This window comes from Schistocerca piceifrons, chromosome X (genome assembly GCF_021461385.2).
Source record: "Schistocerca piceifrons isolate TAMUIC-IGC-003096 chromosome X, iqSchPice1.1, whole genome shotgun sequence".
Lineage (NCBI taxonomy): Eukaryota > Metazoa > Arthropoda > Insecta > Orthoptera > Acrididae > Schistocerca > Schistocerca piceifrons.
Genome location: NC_060149.1, coordinates 367,847,419 through 367,852,774, shown reverse-complemented (window position 1 = coordinate 367,852,774; position 5,356 = coordinate 367,847,419). Strand labels below are relative to the sequence as shown.

Here is a 5,356-nt window from a genome sequence, read left to right as displayed (position 1 = left end):
TCTAAGTGATAGTATAACAAGTTGTTTCATATTACAGCAAAATTGTAACTGCACACCCTCCATGTTTAAGAGGAACTATAACAAGTTGCTTGTCCATGTCACAGGAAAAACAGTAACAAGTTAGCCCGTATTATACCAATTTCCAGTGCAACCGTTTTCCAATGTAACTATTTCGGTACTGTTGGGTGGGGCAATGATGATCAGTTGACATAGTCACTGTCATTAGCCCACATGTGCCTCTATCTCGATTTGGTGAAATATAACATACATGAAGAAAACCGTCCCGATCGTGGAGACTACCATTACCCAGGATGCGTGTTGACGAGTGGGTGTCAGCTGACAACGTATATGCCATAACCTGACAGCAAGTTCCGAATAGTTTCGAATAATTCAAAGCAGCTCCAACTAGTTCGACTACTTCTGACAAGTCACATTGTCATGTTACAATAAGTGTCATAACTTGACAGTAGGCGTCAGCTACCGGCTCATAAAACTGCATTGTAGCACGAGTAACTGACAGTGTACGTGCAGTAGATGTCAGCTACTAAGTGCGTCACTTACGGGAGTGTCAGCACTGGGAGGTGACGGCTCCTGGGAGTTTCAGCTACTGTTGTGTACTCATAACGTTAATAACGTCGACGCTAGAAAAAAATTTCTTCCAGCAAATGATCTTTTTAATTTACATTATGCTCAATACATAAACAAAAAATAGCTATGGCGGCTACTGAAGTATAGGTTCGCCCAAACAATTCCCCTTGATCTTTGTTTATGGTTTTTGAGTTGCAGTCGGCACATCTGAATATTATTCGTAACTGCACGTTAGACACAAGCCATAGAAACAGAAATGCAAATGAAACTCATTGGCGTATACTTTAGGTATCTAGACTCCCAGCCAAAATGGTGGCAGAAGGCACCATTCCATCTTCAAAGTATGAGCTTCCCAATTGCTAGCCAGCTGAAGAAATATATGTGCTGAGCAAATGTATTTTTTCTGTCGCTAGTCTAATGGACATTTGGCAACATTGTAGAAAGCTTTAGGTGGTATGTGACTGTCGATGAATTCCTGGAGTGGTTCAGAACTACCCTACTATATTCACTTGATATCTTTTTGTCATTTCCAATAAATAATTTGAATGATTCTCACTGGTTAGGTATAATACTGGGTTATCAGAATTATGATTTGATTCTAGGAAGGTCGTTCCATGTTGAATCTACAGCTAATCACATATTTTACGTTACAAATTATGTATGCTTCAAACACTATGGAAATTAATGTGTACTGGCAGTAGCACTGGCTAGCTAACTACGAGGAAAAGCGGCCGCTTTATGGTTCGCAAAAGCTCTTGGTTCCTGTCTCACTGAAGGAGATGCTAATGAATTCCCAGGAATATATACACAGCTTGATTTCTTGACACCAGAAGAAGAAGCAATCTTAATTAATGGCATTGATGAACTGCCATGGGATTTATCTCAGAGTGGCCGTAGAAAGCAGAATTTTGTACCAAAGTGTAATTTTAAGAAGAAGCGTCTGCAGTTGAGTGAGTTTAATGGTTTCCCAGAATTCACAAAGTTTGTGCAAGAGCGTTTTGAGACTGTACCATTATTATCACTGTATAAAACAATTGAACAGTGCTCCTTGGAATATGATCCAATACGTGGTGCATCAACTAATCCTCATATTGATGACTGCTGGATATGGGGTGAGCGTATTGTTACTGTTAATCTTCTGTCAGACAGTATGTTGACATTTACAAAATACAGAGGTGATATTAAGCGATATAATTTGTGCTACGCATTTGAGTATCGTCCAGTTGTCCTTGGTTCTCTAGACTGTTGTGAACAAGAAGATTGTGTAGTTCGTGTACCCATGCCAAGGTGATCTCTCTTGGTGATTTATGGTCCAGCACTGTATGGTTGGGAACACTGTGTTTTACGTGAAGACATTTCAGAAAGAAGGGTGTGTATTGCTTATCGGGAGTTCACTCCACCATATCTTAAAGGTGGGCAACATGAAGAGAAGGGAAGTGAAATTTTGAATGTTGCCAACAATTTCTGGGACCATAGGATAATGTCACAGGAATCATGATCATGGGCACAGAAGCTCTTACATTTTACCTCCAAGAAGAGAGAAAATTTATACACAGGTAACTTTCCTGCAGATGCACAACATTAACAATTGGAAGAAGTTTGTATATGTACGATTTAACAGCTTAATTAAGAGCAAGTATATACTTTCTCATTTTACTGCATTACGAAAAACTGTGTGTTCGTACCATTTACACTGCACATAAAATGTTGTCAGAGTATCTTACGATTGACATCTAGCATATTTTTACATCATTTATTCTAAAAAAATATTAGAATGTGTTGTGTATACGTGATAAATTAACTTTATTGATCCTGTTAAAAAAAAAAAAAAGTGGAGTAAATTCACGGACGTCCTGTAGGAGCCCGTTCAAAGAACTGGGTATACTAACTACTGCCTCTCAGTATATTTACTCCTTAATGAAATTTGTCCTAAATAATAAATCTCTTTTTCCAACAAGCAGCTCAGTTCATACATACAATACCAGGAACAAAAATGATCTGCACAAGGACTTAAAAGCACTTACTTTAGTTCAAAAAGGGGTCCACTACTCAGGAACACCCATCTTCAATAATTTGCCAGCAAACATAAAAAAATTTAGTTAAAAATAAAGATCAGTTTAAAAGGAGCCTGAAAGACTTACTAGTGGCCAACTCCTTCTACTCCATTGATGAATTTTTTAATAGAAACAAATGATGTATATATTCATACTATTAGTATTGTTATTTCGGCTTAAAAAAATTGACATGTTCCACATCCACGAGGATCTCCTCAGCACGGATCTACGGAACGAAAAACTAATCTAATCTAATCTAATCTAATCTAATCCTACACTGTTTATCACATTTTTCTCTCTTTTCTTACCGAGCTACAAGCACCAAGACTGAAAATCAGTAAGAAAAACTTAACTTCTCCATCTTATGGCTGCTCGCGCCCTTGAATTACTTCTCCCTAGATCTAAAGACGAAAAATTTGAGAAATTGTGGCATTGTACACTTGTTAAAACTTTTTCTGCTTACAGCAAAATCATTTTGCGTCATTTGCGAATATAAAGCTTGGTTGCTTTGTGTTTGGAACTGAGGAATTTAACTGGGGTTCTTTATAGGCCTGCTGTCACTACCAGATTTACATATTTCGTGGTAGTTCCAAAATTCTTCTTGGGTATGGCACAGGACTTCACTTACACACATACTATATCGAGGTCAAAAGGGCATGATGTCTTACTACGGTGTGAAGTGTTGGGAAGGCTTGTATATGTTTTGTTTATTAAGGTAGCCTTTTATCGTAAGCCTGTCACGGTAAATTTGTATTAGAATAATGCTTATTTTTATAACACTTCTCGCTTCATTGTATGTTACAAAATGACATAAGAGAGAAATTAATCATGAACAGTATATTTTCTCCCATTAACCACCACACTCTCTTGATGCTCAGGCAGTTTTTGGTTTTTACGCCAGAGGTTAATATGTCTTCAGTACAAGTTAAAGTGCATTTTCGCCTATAAAGAAATTTGCCTGGTGGTTGCTGGATAAGGAGCAAGAAAAGTAAACGTTTGATGGCGCAAAATTAAAAGAATAAGTTCAATAGGGATTACTTTCCCGCCATACTCCTGGATAGGTTATTTAGTGTAACCAGCAGAAGGGCATTCTCGTACAGTACCAACAGGTGACGCAGTTTCCTTCGTCAGTTTTCTTGTATGGCAACCGCAAAGCACCTCAGCAACAATGCCAGCTGCGGTGGACACACCCCTAGGATTCAGTTCATAACACAAAACACCTTCTCAGGGCCATTAGATACATAAAATTACATTTTGTGGTTTTTGTTAGGGCCAAACATTACTTTATTTTTATGAAGTTAATACACGATTGTTCAAATCCCCGACTGCCCATCATGATTTCAGTTTCCGTTAGTTCCTTAAATCGATTAAGGAAAATCCTGGGATATTTCCTTTAAAGAGGCACAATGGATTTCCTTCACCATTCAACTCAATCCTAGCCTCTGCTTCGTCTTTAATCACCTCGTCGTCGCTGGGATCTTGCCCACTGAATGCATGTGTGTCACGAAGGTTAAACGGTCGCAGTTAATTACGTTTGCCAATAATCGAGTGGATCGTAGTGATAAACAATAACATGGTCCTTCATCATAGTCTCTTGGTCTTACTGAATATGGTGAATAATTCACGTCAGAACGATCCTACTTAAGATGTGGAAACCATTTTACGACGTGATTTCTTCGATGCACTTACCCCATACATGACAGAAATGCTTCCAGCTGCCTTCGCTGAGTGCAACTCTCTATTAATCCCAAAGAGAGCAAAATTTAAGAAATGCTAGACATTTTTTCCGTTTCACGCTCGGTTTTCTAAAGCTTAAACAACGGCCTCATAACTTTTAAAAGTGCAATATTCAATAAGTCATCCGAGTGACTATTCTAGAACCTCAAATAAAAACAATGACGGTTGATAAATATACGAACTGCAACCTCTGTGACAATACACGAAACGAAATCTCCATGAACTTACGCATCAATCTACTGTTTGCAAAAAAATTCTTCACGTCATAGGCTGCATGAGAAATGGTCACGACGCTTTTGTCTTCACAATTATATCAGATCAACTGCGGGTTACAAAGTAAAGAGATGAATGCTCTGCACATTTTGGCTTCACCTTTACACTGTACCACGTTTGCCACTAACCACTAATACATACAGAACCACAGCAGCCCAAGCGGAAATCAGTATTTCCTGTAGAAATTTCCGCATCCTAGCGCATTGTCAGTTCGTGTAGATGTGATTTTATTCAGTGATTACAAAATCAAGTCGAAAGTATGCACTGGTTATTCGAGGCATCCGATGAGTGTTGATGCGGCAGAACAAGGAAATGAATGTTTTGAACAGACTGTAATCCACCTCTAGGGAGTCAGAATCCTCATCAAATGGGGAGCATCCTTCGCTATGACAAAATCATGAGCCAGCCATATTTGTAGTTCGGCAGTGTGCCGGAATGATTCTGCTTTCGTGTGTATAAGGTCAGAGTCTGATTCACACTTCAGGCAACCATTTTAAAAAGCACGACGAGACCCTGTTCACCTCTGGCAACTGCAGTTGATCGAGGTAGTGTTGTACCATGGTTCCATATCCATATCAAACATGATGTCCCTGGAGGGGACTAGGTGTAGGCGTGCCTGTTTCGACATTCAATAAGATACACAACATTTCAGGTTCAGACATGACACTCCTAGCTACTGGGAAAAAAAGAATTCCATATTTAAG

At 38.8% G+C, this 5,356-nt stretch overlaps 1 pseudogene; it reads left to right on the top strand.

Moving 5' to 3' along the window:
- The first annotated feature begins 231 nt into the window (after positions 1-231).
- LOC124722363 lies at positions 232-2,086 on the top strand (annotated as a pseudogene).
- The last annotated feature ends 3,270 nt before the right edge of the window (positions 2,087-5,356 follow it).